General features: G+C 43.8%; 1 long non-coding RNA gene across 1 annotated transcript; it reads right to left on the bottom strand.

The window, feature by feature from the left end:
• Positions 1–10,389: 10,389 nt before the first annotated feature.
• LOC127043889 (uncharacterized) lies at positions 10,390–11,499 on the bottom strand. Its single transcript, XR_007772347.1, has 3 exons — positions 11,364–11,499; positions 10,945–11,009; positions 10,390–10,778 (listed from the first exon to the last, which is right to left on the bottom strand). It is a non-coding gene; the product is annotated as an uncharacterized LOC127043889 (long non-coding RNA).
• Positions 11,500–16,344: the final 4,845 nt, after the last annotated feature.

The following is a 16,344-nucleotide window of genomic DNA, read 5'->3' as shown; positions in this document are numbered from 1 at the left end:
GCCTCAGAAGGAAACACTTGAGATAGGAGGTTTAAAAGAATGGATGAGAATGTGACTGGAAAAGCTGAAAGTGCTCCTGTGCCCAGACAATTAACCTGGTTTTCCATGGCCTGGGCACCTTGGGTAGCCATTGTCCAGTGAGTGCAATGTCCAGATCAGATGGTAGCATTAGGACCCACTTTGCACCCACTTTCCACAGGTGTTAATGAAGTGCAAAGCCCTGGAGAATTTACCTGAGGGATTTAAAGGTGTCTTCCTGTTCTCTCTATAATATTGGGTGCACCCACGACCATTATGTCAGTGGGGACGTTAACATGCCCTGCCCTCTGCCCGTCATCTAAGCCAACCAAAGATTCCTTTGAACTAGAGGAATCCCCAACTGCTCACACAAATGGTTTTAAGTCCTCTTTGCACTGCTAGCGTGCTGCAAAGTGCATTTAATATGGCAAGACCTGTATATATAGACCGAGTACATGTCTTCTTGGAACTGAAGTCCAAAGTGGTACAAATGACCCTCTGGGAAAGGTTGCTTCTGTGTCTAGGTTCAGTTCTGGGAGATCCCAGATCATCGTGGAGAGCTGGTTATTTTATTCAGACAATTCACCATTGTAAAATGTTTGGGGATGCCTCAGGCTGGTTTCTTGGGGCAGATCGTCACTAAGTACACGTGATCTTTCACGGGTTTCAGTACATAATGTGTTGGGCCGGATCTTTGGATCTGAATATCCTTAAAATGTTGGTAAGGTTACAATCCTGATGTGAACTTCACAGATTAAGTCTTTATCACTTTCCTGGGACAAATCAAAACCCTGGATCTGCACACTGGGAGCATGCTGGGGGAATTTGGATCTTAATGCATGAATAACCAAGTTTGTGCCCTTTTTGCATCTTCATGATGTATAGAGAAATCCTGAAAGCTTAAATAAAGGAATGAAATAAGAGGATTGAGTGGAGTTTCTGCTTCTGCTAACATTAGAAATTCAGGGCTTGACTATTTTGCTGTTCCTGGAAGGCTCTTTAGATGACTGAAGAATTGATAAGATTTTAACATCAGAGATACTATGCAAATTAAATCTGACTAATAGAGGATGGAGGCTGTTTTTACTCAGAGTATCAAAAATTCTGGCTTTAATTTGATTTTGTTAGTATTTATTTATCTCATGTGTCCAAAGAACTCTTGGGTGAAAAGCTTTCTTTGTTAAAGTCTCAGCACCTCACCTCCCATAAGGGCCAAGAAAGCTCTGTCACTGAAACTTCAAATGACTCTTCCAACAAAACCACTTGTCATTCCTGATATTTCTAAGGTAAAAAACCAAGCCTGGGGAAAAAAATCTTAAGAAATATCCAGACCTTCTTTATACATTAGACAAAAATAAAGAACACCTCTTTAAACAAAAACAAACTTTGCAGCTCTCTTTCAAAATTTCTCTGCAAAGACAGAAGATAAACTCTTCCTGTTTGCTGCAGCCTTCTTATTTTCCAGTGAGAAACTTTCTCTGAATCATCACACAATCAGCCCGTGGCATCCTGAGACTGCAGCCTGGTTACATGCTAACAAACACATTTTTATAAACGTTGTGGCAGAGCTCTGACCTTGCTCCTTGGGTCCTGTGCTTCTAGGCGGTTTATGCTAGCCTCAGTGGCTCACTATGACCCTCCACGTAGCCCTTCTCTCTCTAGGGCCAGGGTTACAGTCTACTGAGCCCTTTTCATCATAGGTCCACAAGGAGGTTGGTGAGAGAACTCTCATAGTCTCTATCCAGCCTCCTGTCCTGACAGAGGCCTGACTTTCCCTGCCAGGAGATGTTCCTGTAGTGGTGGGTTGAGGGGAACCTGGGCCCGCCCTCTACTCCGGGTTCCAGCCCAGGGACCCTAATGGTAGCAGTTGTTGGCAGCCAAACTTTCTCTGCCAGAGTTGCTACATTTCCCTGGGCCACTTCCCCACAGCTCTCCTGCTTCTCCCTTCTTCACCCTTACCTTAGGGCTCTCTTAACGATGGTTTGAGGGTGTCTTCAGTAACCAGCCCTTCAACCGCCCTTCCTCTCCTCTGGCTCCCTGGCTCTCCTCTGCCTGACTGGAGTGAGCCCTTTTTATATTATCAGCAGGGCCTTAGAGTCAGGTGATCACATTAACTGAATGGCCTCATCTGACTCTTTGCAGGTTAATTAGAGTCAGGTGCTCTCATTAGCCTGGAGCAGCCCCTGCTCTGGTCAGTTAGGGAACAGAAAACTGTTAATCCAGTGGCCAGTATATCTGCCTTCTGCTACTCTGTTGTACCCAACTGGCCTGGGTCTATCACATCAGGAAGATGTAAAAATCTCACCTGCCAAAAAGACTAAACAAAAAAGCAATAAGTTCATTTTTCTAATAGTGAATGTAACATTTTCTAGTGCATATATGGATGGTGATATGTAAAATTGCTTTATTTCTTAACAAGTAGTATTTTATTTGTTGTTCTGTTTTTAAAAGCGAGATAGAGCTTTGCCTGTTACTTTCACCAGCCTTTAATGATAGCTGATTGCCCTTGAATTCTTACCCCAGTGCTGCATCTGTCCATTAAGATGCAATAGTCTTTGTTGCTTATGCAAACCATTGCAGTCTTAAACCACAATCCTGCAATGAGCTCTGCATGGGCTGAACCCTGCACCTGCACAGCACTCCACTGAAGCGAGAGATCAGCCCTCAAAGAATTGGGGTCTTAAGCCTTTTCTATTTTGGAAGTGTGACTAAAAGTATGATTTAAAATTGACTTAGTAAAACCAGTTCAAAATTCTGTGTTTACACTCTTGCATACACTTCTAATTCAATTCAAACCTGGTTTATAGCAAAATCACTCAGAATAATTCCCTATGCCTTACCACGTTAAGTTAAATCAACATAACCCAGGTTTAAATCAACTTCAATGTCCCTGAAGGTTTTTGCACTGGCTTAACTAGATCTGTTTTTAAACTGATTCAAAGATGAACTCATGTAACTTTAAGTATAGACAAGGCCTTAGTCATCTTTTAGTAGGAACCAACTCATGTACCACAGTCTGTTTCTTGTGTGTTTTTTGGTTGGCTTTCCACATTTTAGATTAAATAATTGTGAAACCAAACACCAACTTAAACTGAAATGTTGCTATTGCCCCATCTGTCTCATTGAAAAAATTCTTATGTTTCTGTTTTCCTTGAGTTCTTAACGCCATCTGTGAATATGGAAAAACTTTATCTGAATGCCCTGTCCACACTATAAACATTAACAATGTTTAACCATAATTGTGGTAATTGTCACCAAACCATGTGATGCTTGTAACATCCTTTCCTTTCTTTCCCATCTTGACAAAACTTAGGGAACTTTGCTTTAACTCTGGTAGATACCCAGCTAAAATTTTTGCCAAATTTAGTTTAATAAAACCAGCTTCTCTCAGTTTTTGGTAAAAGAGAGGAAGAGCTTGTAGTTGATGACAAGAGTCTTACTTTTAAGTGTTCAGTATTAAACCAAATGACCCAAACCAATATGTAGTGTCATTACTTTCCAAATGGGCTTCAGCAATGCAGACTACTTGGGAATGAAAACTTCAGCCCTGAGAAAACCACATCTAGTAGCTTATCTCCTCAGCCATGTGTCTTATGGGAGCACATCTGACCTGTCCTTTGCTCACTACTCTGGCTCCCCACAGAATATCACATCCAAATTAAAGGTCTTGGTCCTTCTATTCAAGGCTCTGAGTAATTTGCCCTCTGGATACTTACAATTTGTCTAAATCTCTCAGCCGAAGACTGCAGTTGACAGTTGTGACACTTGGGCACAACAGAGCTGTACACCACAAGGGAAGAGCTTGTTTGTGCAGGAGATAAGACTTTCTTGTGGGCTGTTCAAGACTGTGGAACTCATTACCACAGGATATAAGAGACACCTTTAAACCTGACCACTTTATGTTCCAAGGGCAGGACACTCTGCCTCTCCTCGGTGTTCACTAATAAAAGCTCATGGCATTTCATAAAAAACAAAACTAATCAACAAAGAATCCATATACAATTTCCCCTTGATGTGAATAGAGAAGGAACACACAACATATGTGAGTCATGTCACTCAAGGTATTGTTAGAAGATGCTCAGGAAAGGACACTGTTTAAGGACCTGAACAGAACATAACTTTTGAATGTAGGTCTCTCTCTCTCTCTCTATATATATATATATATATACACACACACACACACACACACATTGTGATATATATTTTTGTAATGTTAGAGGTCATTGAGGCCTGGTATGAATGACGTGTGCTTGACATGATTGTGTGTGCTGCAAGATAGCAACCAAAGCAAGGACTTAAGGTTAAGGACTATTAGAACTTTTTGTGCAAAAACAACTTTGTATTTTGAGAAAAACACAGAAAATCATCAGAAAAGCAAATACCACCAGATGGACTGATATAAAATTGTATAAGATTTGAAGGAAATGGATCGTGGCGGCTAGCCCAGGATTGTCTCTTTGGAATTGTGTGGGTAGAAGGCCTAATAAACAAAGGCAAAGAACCGATGACACCACGGAACAGACTATAAATAGGTGCATATGATTTCTGCAAATCAGAGTCGTTTATTGCTCCAGGGTCCTGTGTGGATATAGATGTGCTTTTTGCAAGCACCCCACATCTTATGATCTTATCCTGATGGAAGAAACCTCGGCTGGCCATTGGGACCATTCTGACCTTTGGACTCTGGTATAGTATGCTTGGGGTGTGAATCTGAAGTGATTAAGACTTGTTTTGTAATCAATAGAGAGCATTTAATATACTATATACCAACACTGTGTCCAGTATCTGCTTGCTCACCATCCCATAGGGAGACCTCTATTGCAGCTCTAACACTCCCATATTCCATCTCCTCTCCCTGAGACAAATTCACATGCTTCCTCTCAAAACAGGAGCACATATATATTTCCTGCACTTTGGTAATGGTCTTCGAGTGCAGCCTTCCCCTCAGATTAATGCTGTTTGCAGCATGAATAATCTGCAGCAGAGTGGGGAGGGTGAAATGTTTCCAGGAAAGAGATCGTATGAACATCATTTGCAGACAAGCCCCATTGCTGAATAAGAAGAGTGGGTGGGATTTTCTTTTTGAGGAATGGTGGGGGAAATTGTATTAATTTAAATGGAATAAACGAGTCCAAGATCTTAACATAGCCCAGTCACTGCCCAACATAACACTTTTAAACTTTGAAATCAATATAACAGGACACAATTCTATTTTGTGTTCCCCTGGTTGGGACAATTTTTTGGATAAATTTCTCATTAAAATATCCTGCCAGTTTTGACCCAGTGGCCCATAGAAGCAATTGCACTGCTGTCAGCAGAGTTTCACCTGCTTACAACAGTTTGAACTTGACCTCTTATGTGTAAATTGTAGGCTCCTCCCTGTTCAGCTCCAAAAGAAAAATGAAGAGAAACAAAAGAGAAAGTACAGGAGAAAACTTTGTCCTGATGCCAGACGGGGAGTCAGAATGACAGTCCTATACAATGGTTTTTATTTATGTATTTGATGATTACAAAAAGGAAAACAGAAATAAGGGCGGGGGAGGAGGAATCTAGTGCTATATCTCCCAAACTTCAATTTGTGTCTGTTTTGTCCACTTAAGATCTGATTTTACAGCCATTTGTCATGCTGAAAGTGCATACTCACACAAGCAGCCCAATGGACTGCAATGGGAGGACTCCTGTGAGTTACTCTGTGTGCAGAATAAGGTCCTTAAATAGCAAATTGTCTGGTACAGAGATCACAGGCCAGGTTTAGGCTCCAGCTCTGGCTGTTCTGAATCACTCCAGTGAGCCAGTTTAACTGGCTACCTGAGAATTCCTCTGATTCAGGGGGAATGCCTAGGTGTAGAGTCACTTAATAATTTTAGACCATCCCCCCCACCCAGCTCCTTGTGGACAAGGAGTTGCTAGGAAAAATGGGACGTGGCTGGAGCACCTCTACCTTTGAGATGTTCCTGGCTGCCAGAGGGGTCCTCTGGAGTCCAGGGCAGTAAGGCATAAGTTAGAACCACCTCCAGAATCCGTAAGTTGCAATGGTTGCACACAGACCCCTTTGTTTCATCTCTTCCTGAGCCACATCTTTCTGCACATATGTAAAGTGCAAAAGCTCAAGCACATTTTAGTCAGACACCAAATGGGGAGAGCATGAAGTGCTAACTGAAACCATCAGCACATCTGGAATGCCAAAAGTAGAAACCCAAGCATGACTTAGTCGTGCACAAATAGACCTGCGCAAAGCAGGTATTCAGCTTGGCTGCTCCACATTATGGTATAATTAATAGACCTGCCCAAAGCAGAACAGCTGCTCTTAGATCAAATTCTGCTCTCAGTTACACCATGCAAATATGGAGTTAACTCCATTAGCTTCAAGGGAGTTACTCTGCATTCACACTGGTGCAACAGATCAGAATTTCATCCCTCAAGTAACAGTCAGATTAGTGCAGCAGGCAAGAAAACAGATGAATTGCGGTGAGCAAAAAAAACTATTAGTCTGAAGCACATGCAATACACTCACTCAGTTTACCGACACTCAACTTTCCTTGCCATTCCCATCCTCCTGTTGCTTTCCTTGCCTGCTCTGGACCTCTCTTGCTTTATGCTTTGATTTTTCCTAATCCTGTTTTCCTCAAAACATGTACTGTTTTTTTTCCCTTTCAGTCTTCCCTTACCTCTTAAGATCCCCAGTTGTCCCAGCTCCCAACACATTTTCAGTTGACTTTAACTAGCTGTCCTGTAGCCCGTCTTGGGTTTGTTTTAGAGAGGTACTGACCTCAAAACCCTGGATCCAAACAGCCTCAATTTAGGGAAAAAATTAGATCAAGTTCCAAATTTTCAGACTTCAAATGTTCAAGTTTATAACCCTTCACTGCTAGTAAGAAAGATAATTGCCCTTTTGACCTGAGCAATTAGCCAATATTCAGGGTTTTGACATAGTGTTCCTGTTAGGATGAGAAATCAGTTATATGAGTCACATATATTCTTAGTGTAATCGTGCTTAGTTACAGAAGAATGTACACAAAATCCTTGTTCCCTGAACACAATAGAAACGAACAAAAGACAGTTTCCTTGCTCAGAAATCCCCAAATCTGCCTCTCCAGGAAGTCCTGTGCTCAGGAAGCTCGGTCTCTGTGCTTCCTCACATTTGCAGCTACTTCTATAGCTCTCTTCCTCCCCCTCACCCAGCCTGAAAATCAATACTTTAGCCCTTGCATTTGCAGCCAAGGAGACCCTTATTTAGCTAACTGAGAGCTTGGCTTTATTGCCCCACAGTTCGGACTACGGGGGTACCAACAGCACAGCACTTTGGTGCACATTTCAATTCACACCCCTACCATCCAAACTGTGGGTCAGTACCAGGGCTGGCTTTAGAAAATGCGGGGCCCAATTCAAACAGTTTCGACAGGGTCCCAGCAGGGATGACTTAAAAAAACAAACAAAAAAACCACAGGTAAAAAAAACACATGGGGCTTGTACTCACCAGGCAGTGCTCCGAGTCTTCGGCAGCACTTCGGCAGCAGGTCCTTCATTTGCTTCAGGTCTTCGGCAGCACTGAAGGACCCGCCGCCGAAGTGCTGCTGAAGGCCCAGAGCACCGCCAGGTGAGTAAAAACTAAAAAGGTGCCTCTAGCCAGGGAAGAGATACTCACTGGGTGCGGGGCCCTCTTAGGTGCGGGGCCCAATTCAGGGGAATTGGTGGAATAGGCCTAAAGCTGGCCCTGGTCAGTACAGACATAGCCTGAGTTGGCTCTGCTCAGGCCTGGCCATGTGGCTTAGTGCCCAGGGCAGTGGCTGCCATTAGCTGCCACTGATTCACTATATAAAGGGGCTTAAATTGCTCCTTCCATTGAGCTTAAAAGAGTACTTGGCACACCCATTGGCTATAACTAGGTCAGTCTGTCTTTGCATGCCAGACCTGTTTGATGGCAGCCATAAAAACAGTGGTGGGCAACCTGCAGCGTGCAGGCTGCACATGGCCCGTCAGGGCAAGCCGCTGGCGAGCCACCAGACCATTTGTTTAAATTTTCGTGGATGGCCATGAAAATGTAAACCAACGGTCTGGTAGCCTGTCAGCAGCTTGCCCTGATGGGCCACGTGCAGCCCACAGACCGCAGGTTGCCCACGACTGCATTAGAAACTTTCAGTGTAATATCCACCCCCCCACCCATCACAACTCTGCTCTTTGTCCTTGATGGAGATGAAGATGGTGTCACCCTGAATGACCCAGAGAGATAGAAAATAAATAATTTAACATATTAAATATAAATTATACAAGCTTCACTATTTACATAGTCTCAGGACATTTCATGGCACCATCCCAAATTCATTTGGTTCCCCTCCACGTTTCCTTGGAGCTTTTCTTTCCTGGCCCAATTTCCTGTCAGCTAACTGGAAAGGGATGTATTCAACAGACAACTGAAGATTTTCCATTATTTCTGTGGAGTCTGCTAGTTGGAACAGACATTGCCCATTCTGTTCTAATGGGGAAATCATTATTGTTACAACTCTTTCAGCCTCAGCTTCCATAGCTAATTCTCAGCTGGTGAGAGCAGCCAAGCTGCAGATCTGTTCTCTGGTATCATCTTAGGTGGTTTCTATATATTCTTGTGTCAAATTGTGCCCCAATGGCTTTCATTGAGAGTAGGCACCTAACCAGCTTTTGTAAATGCCACTAAGAACCTATCTGCATTTTTAGACATGTATATACTTTTGTAAATCTAGCTCTAATGCCGGTGTCTAATATTAAAGGGGCTTGAAACGTGGTCACATAAGACAGGAGCAGTCACAAGGCTCCTTCTCATTCTGCAAATGCTAAATCACACTCTGGTGACCAGAAAAATATTTACTGTTTCTCACCTAACCTATGCAATAATTACTCAGTATTGACAAAACCACAGACTAATAGGAGCAGAGCACTACAAGACACTACACATCTGTTAATGTCTGGGGAGTTGGCCAATTCTGTACAGCATCAATTTTCTTTTTGTCAGTGGAAATTCCCTTCTCACAGATTGCATCTCCAAAGTAAATTAACTCTTTTTGGAACATCTCGTATTCCTTTGGGTTCAGTTTGACATTGGATTTTAAGCTTATCATAGACCATTTCTTAATGTCTCAGTTCCTATTCAAAGATATAAGCATGCTTCAGGATATCATGTAGGTATAACAAATGGATTTACAGTGGTATTCCATTCCATACCCTCTCAAATATGGCTGGTGCAAAGCCAAAAGCCATCATTTTAAATTGCAGTTGTCATTGTCCTGCTGTGAAAGCAGTTTTTCTCCTGTCTTTTGGATCCACTTCTACTTGCCAATGACCACTTATGAGATCCAGTATGGAAAGCCAGATTAAACCTGCTACAGTATCCAGAGTAGCATCTATTCATGGTAATGGATAGGAATCCTTTAAAGTGAACTAGTCTCATAGACTGGAAGACTAAATACAAAAGATAAAACAGGGTCACATGAGAATTTCTCATCTCTTTGCTGTTTGAACCCTCACAGAGTAGAGAGACTAAACTAAAGCAGAGATCCCAGGGTCAACCTGGGTTTGTCCTGAAAGACATTTTGAATTGACAGATGACTAACACTCTGTCTCTCCCAGGATTTAATTCATCTGTGTATATTTTCATTTGCTTTAACCTGTAAATAACTCTCATTGCTTTTTCCTAGTTAATAAACCTTTTGTCTTTGTCTGCCCCACCTCCTTCCCCTACTGCCTTCCTGTGTTTTTATACAGCCTCCTTGTTAGTGGGCTAATTAGCTCATTAGCTTCTCAGTCCCAATCTGATTGGGTAATCAGGAACTCCACTCTTTAATCATCCTCTCCCACCACAGGCGCCTAATTGGTTAACCACTGACCAGAGTGCTGGTTCAGTTCCTGATTCCTAGCACCCTGTCACTCTGCACATTTGACACCTTTGGACAGAATGCACTATTGGAATGCAAGTTATTATTTACTATTGTCAATTTAAAAGTTACATCTACTGTACTATGTGTAGTTAGTAGTTATTATTTCATCAAAATACCCTACAGAGGATTTAAAATGTACAAAAAACAATGGCTAATTTTTTTTCATTATTTGACATAATTGTAGTATCTTGGATATGAGTATACTATAATTATACAAAAACTGTTTAGATTAAACTTTTGGGGGCTTTTTTGCAGAATGTGGAGGTGGTTTGGGAGAAGGAAGTAGGTGTGGTTAGAACTAGTCCTAGTCTTGGCCCATCTCTGGTTACAATATTGTGATAATCTTTCCTTTTACTGACAAAAGATTCCCAAATTATCTTTCTTTATACCAGTTTAAAAACACTTAAAAGTGCATTCCAGTCTCTGCAAACTGGCCTCCCAACCTGAACCACCATCACTGCTACTCGATTACCAAAATTCACCATCTTCATTCTCAGCAGGGCTTGTCTCGGTACAAAGAATTTTCCTATGTCTGGGATGAAATAAGAAAAAACAAGAAGCACAGCATTGGAAGTAGGAAATCCATTTCCAACAACCAAGCACAAAAACACTGTCGCAAAATTTAAAAAACACTGTTTACCTTATGCTAGTCAATAGTGTTTGAGACATACCCAGAAGAGTCTTTTGTCTCCAAAACTTGGACAAAAGTTTCAGGTTCAAGTGGTTCCCAAATCTCTCAGTATCACCAAAGACAGTTTTCTCTATTCAAGATACATAGACATGTTGCTAACAGTCTCATCTGTAAAGGCTAGTCTTGAGTGCAGGTGTCAACCAGGAAGACTCCCCCCAGATCTAGAGATTTTAGACAAGCAGTGGAGGTGTGAAACCATCATGAGTATTGAAATTGATGTAAGGTTTCAGTGAAAAGTCAGAGAGTGAATAGAAATTCTGTGTTTCATTTACAAAATGTATTGCCTCTTCAGTAGCAAAAGGTCATGCTTTGTTCTGTGACACCTACCTGAAATTTCAGAGACGTCAAATTTAGTATGATACTCTCGGTACATTAGGAAAACTTGACTCAATCTGGAAATGATAGGAAAACAACAACTACTAAACATTCTTTCTGAAGTCATTTTATTTTTGTTTCCACCAACCCAGTTTGCTTTCAAAAGCTCTCATTGGACCTGCTATTTTTCAGAACAGATTCAAGCTTATCTCTAATTTTAATCACACTTTCCAAGCCTTCTTACAGTCCCCAGTATTTGTCCGACTTCTCTGTCTAGGCTGTAAACTCTGAGGCTTATGCATACACAGCCCCTAGCTCAAAGGAGCCCCATCTTGGTTGGAAAAAAAAATACCAAATACCTTTATGTGAGCCGTGTACACATTTAAAATCACCACCTTTCTCCTAAGTATAAGATATAAGGAGGCACTTACATTGAAGCTGAATCTCTAAACAGGAAGTTGCAGGATAGCTGTGCTTGTTTTGCAGTTTTTATGGGGGGGGGGGGGTTAGCCATTTTTTTTCACTTACTACATTTTCAGGAAACACATTTTCTACTAGCTCTTTCAGGAAATGTGCAAGATAGAAAAAGTGTTGAAAAACTTCACAGTAAACTCAGTCTGGGTGGCCAACGGTGAGTCACAGCAGAAGCGTGGCGATCGCACAAGTTCATATCAGAAAGGAAACTGTCACACTACCAATCATGAAATCAGGTTTGAAAGTATATGACTGTTCAGAAAACAGCAAAAAACCTCCATAAGGCTTTTCAGCTGAGGATCTCTGAGTACTTTACTAACCTTCAGGGCCAACATTTTCAGAAGTCTTCAGTAATTTTGCAAGCCTTCATTTTTTTGGAGGGGGTGGGGAGGCTTGGCTGCTTGAGACTCCTAGGGCCTTATTTTCAGAGCTGTCAAAGACTCACAGCTACCACTGGCAATCCACATATAAATTAGGCCTTAGGTGTCACAACTTGGGCACAAAACCATGGTGACACAAGATGACTGATTGCACCTGAAAACTTGGCCCCAATATTATTAATGACCTGATGTGGTAAGGTGTTTATAGCTCTCCATTCTTGCTGACTGCAGTAGAAGTTGAGGGCCCTTTGCACCTGGCCGGAAGCCCTAGATGTCATGACATACCTGAGATACTCCAGGAGTATAAGCAGCAAAGAGTCCTGTGGCACCTTATAGACTAACAGACATATTGGAACATGAACTTTCGTGGGTGAATACCCCCTTCATCAGATGCTTGGAGTATAGATCTCCATTTTACAGGCTGGGAAACTGAACCTCAAAAAGACTCCAAACTGCAGGGAAGTGTAGACATAGCCTAAGAACAGAGCATAAACTCTCAGAGCCCATTTGAACTGTAAAGCACCCCTGGGGTTCTGTACAAGTGAAAGTGCCTCACTTTGAGTAACAAACTGTCATAAATGCAATGCCTAGCAATGATAAAGGAGAAAGGTCTTTCTTGAGTGAAACTGGCATGACTCAGTTGGTGGAGCTGCCTTTGGAAACCAGTGGAAGTGGGGCAGCAGATCAAACATTTCTGCTGCTTTCTAGTTGATTGGTGCAGTGGCAAGCTGGTTCAGGGAATATTTAGCCTTTTATGGGTAAATCTCATGTAAGAAAAAAATTGTCTAACTTTCTAACTGCCTGGGGATGTTCTATGGTACCAAAGTGAGAAGTGTCTAAGTCCTGGTCTACACTACGCATTTAAACAGAATTTAGCAGCGTTAAATCGATTTAACCCTGCACCCGTCCACACTACAAGGCCCTTTATATCGATATAAAGGGCTCTTTAAACCGGTTTCTGTACTCCTCCCCAACAAGAGGAGTAGTGCTGAAATCGGTATTGCCATATCAGATTAGGGTTAGTGTGGCCGTAAATCGACGGTATTGGCCTCTGGGCAGTATCCCACAGTGCACCACTGTGACCGCTCTGGATAGCAATCTGAACTCGGATGCACTGGTCAGGTAGACAGGAAAAGCCTCGCCAACTTTTGAATTTCATTTCCTGTTTGGCCAGCATGGAGAGCTCACCAGCACAGGTGACCACGCAGAGCTCATCAGCACAGGTAACAATGCAGTCTCCTGAGAATCAAAAAAGAGCTCCAGCATGGACCGCATGGGAGGTACTGGATCTGATTGCTATATGGAGAGAGGATTCCGTGCTAACAGAACTCCATTCCAAAAGACGAAATGAAAAACCATTTGAAAAAATTTCCAAGGCTATGATGGAGAAAGGCCACACCAGGGACTCAGTGCAGTGCAGAGTGAAAGTTAAGGAGCTCAGACAAGCCTACCAGAAAACCAAAGAAGCAAATAGAAGGTCCAGGGCAGGGCCGAAAGCATGCCGCTTCTACGCTGAGCTGCATGCAATTCTAGGGGGCTCCGCCACCACTACCCCACCCCTGTCCGTGGATTCCAAGGTGGGGGTGGTAATCTCAGCCATGACTGAGGATTCTGCAGACGGGGAATATGAGGAGGAGGAGGAGGAAGAGGAGGACAAGCTTGCAGAGAGCACATAGCACTCCGTTCTCCCCAACAGCCAGGAGCTTTTTCCTCACCCAGACAGAATTACCCTCCCAGCCCTCACAAGCCACTAACCCAGACAATGAAGCCATGGAAGCGACCTCTGGGAATGTATCTTTGTAAATATAAAACATGGTTTTAAAGCAAGCATTTTTTAATGATTAATTTGCCCTGAGGAGTTGGGATGCATTCGCGGCCAGAATGGTTATTGGAAAAGATTGTTAACATGTCCCTGGACGATTTCCGCTCCATCCCCAGACATCTTCATGAAGCTCTCCTGGAGGTACTCCAAAAGCCTTTGCAGAAGGTTTCTGGGCAGGGCAGCCTTATTCATCCTCCATGGTAGGACACTTGACCACGCCATGCATGTAGCAAATAATCTGGTATCATTGCATGACAAAGCCTAGCTGCGTATGGTCCCCATGATTGCTGGCATTCAAGAAACATCCGTTCTTTATCTCACTGTGTTATCCTCAGGAGAGTGAAATCATTCATGGTAACCTGGTTGAAATTCAGGAATTTAAGTAAGGGGACAGAGATGGCCATTCCTACTGGGCTGTTTGCCTGTTGCTTAAAAGAAATCCTTCCTTGCAGGTAGCCAAGCAGGGGGAGGGGAGGGGGGGAATGGCGCTAAGCTTTTTTGCATTTGGCTAGTAGGGATCTTCCCTGCTACCAGCCACATGGTGGGGGGAGGGGGAAAGGGGGGTGTTTAGCAGTGATCTTCCATGATACCAGCCACACGGTGGGGGGAGGGGTAAAGTGATCATCCCAGAGAATGGGATGGGGAGTGGTTTCTGCTGCTACATGTTAACAGGAAAGAAGCATCACTGAATGGGATTTGCTTGGTATTTGGGAAAGGAGGGCACTGTGTATATGAAGGCTGCAGAAGCCGAAAGACAATGGCTTAACATGGAAGCATGCAAGCTCAATTCTGCTGCCCGGACCTGCGTCTTTGAGATCTCTAACACCAGAGCCGCAGGCACTCAATATTAAGATGCAAAATGCAACCTTGTAGTGAAATCACATGTGCTATGTAAGGTGAATAGTGTTGTTCACTGTGAGAGAGTATAACCATTGTTCTGTAAAATGTATCTTTTTAAATGCTTCTCTCTCTTTTTTCCCTCCCTCATGCAGCTGCAAATTTTTCAAGCCTCCCTACTCCATCCTGAAGGCTATCTTAGATAAGGCAGCGGAAAAAAAAAAGACGCGAGATGAAATGTTCTCAGAAATCATGGAAGTGACCCACAATGAAAGAGCTCATCTGTATGAGTGGAAGGACATGGTATCAAATTACAGGAAAGATGTCAGTGAACGTGAGGACAGCAGGGACCAACATGAGGATAGGAGGGATGAACGTGAGGAGAGAGATGCTCGAGATGAGAGGTGGAGGCAGGAAGATATGCGGTGGTGGGATGCAACCCTGGGGCTGCTGCGTGATCAAACTGATATCCTCCGACGTCTGGTGGAGCTTCAGGAACAGCAGCAGGGTCACAGAGTGCCGCTGCAGCCCCTATGTAACCACTCTCACCACGTTCCATATCTTCCTCACCCAGACGCGTAAGAATGCGTGGGGGAAGGCTTCGTGCACCCGCCCACTCCACTCCTGTGGACAGCCCAACCAAAAGGCTGTCATTACATTGAAATATTTTTAATGGCCTTTTCCTTCCTTCCTGTCCTTCTCCCAAACCATACCTGGGCTACCTTGTCAGTTCTCTCCCTCTTTTTATAATCACTTAATAAAAGAATACATGATTTTTAAATGATAGTGACTTTATTTCCTTAAGCAAGCTGTGATCGAAAGGAGAGGGTGCGTTACTTACAGGGAATGAGTCAATCAAGGGTGGGGGGGTTCATCAAAGGGAAACACACACAACAGTCACACCGTACCCTGGCCCGTGATGAAAACTTGTTTTCAAAGCTTCTGTGATGCGCACTGCTTCCTGGTGTGCTCTTCTAATCGCCCTGGTGTCTGGCTGTGAGTAATCAGCGTCCCGGTGATTTGCCCCAGCATCCCATCCCACCATAAAGGTCTCCCCCTTACTCTCACAGAGATTGTGGAGCACACAGCAAGCAGCAATAACAAAGGGGACATTGGCTTGGCTGAGGTCTGAGCGAGTCAGTAATGTGTGCCAGCGCGCCTTTAAACGACCAAATGCACATTCTACCACCATTCTGCACTTGCTCAGCCTGTAGTTGAACAGCTCCTGACTACTGTCCAGGCTGCTTATGTATGGCTTCATGAGCCAGGGCATCAAGGAGTAGGCTGGGTCCCCCAGGATAACTACAGGCATTTCAACATCCCCAACTGTTATTTTCTGGTCTGGGAAGTAATTCCCTTGTTGCAGCCATTTAAACAGAGTAGTGTTCCTAAAGACGCGAGTGTCATGAACCCTTCCCGGCCATCCCAAGTGGATGTTGGTGAAACGTCCCTTGTGATCCACCAGTGCTTGCAGCACCATGGAAAAGTACCTGTAAACGGATTGGGACTCACCACCCGTGGTGCCTCCTGCTGGTCACTCCGGGAATTAGCTCGATTCCAGTGGAGTGCCCCCCTCCTGGTGGCGTCCCGTCCTTTTTTCTGCTCTCCACTGCTGTCACTGGACTCACGTTGCTCCCTGCTCGGCGGCGTCCTCTTCGAGGCCACTGCCCTCTGGCAGTGGCCCTTAGTCCATCTGCACCCCCATCCGGGGATCAGTGATCAGCAGTCCTCCACTCCAGACACTATGTGCAACCACACACCCCAAAGTCTAATCCCTCTTGTCAGGGATCGGGAGTAGTCTATAATGGCCACTCCCTACGGCCAATGGCTGGGTGTACTGCAAGGAGGAAGGAGGGGACCCAGGCCCGCCCTCTACTCTGGGTCCCAGCCCAGGGACCC

Source organism: Gopherus flavomarginatus, chromosome 2 (assembly GCF_025201925.1).
Source record: "Gopherus flavomarginatus isolate rGopFla2 chromosome 2, rGopFla2.mat.asm, whole genome shotgun sequence".
In the NCBI taxonomy this organism is placed as follows: Eukaryota; Metazoa; Chordata; order Testudines; family Testudinidae; genus Gopherus; species Gopherus flavomarginatus.
The sequence above is the reverse complement of the archived record's forward strand: the minus strand, read 5'-3'. Positions and strand labels throughout refer to the sequence as shown.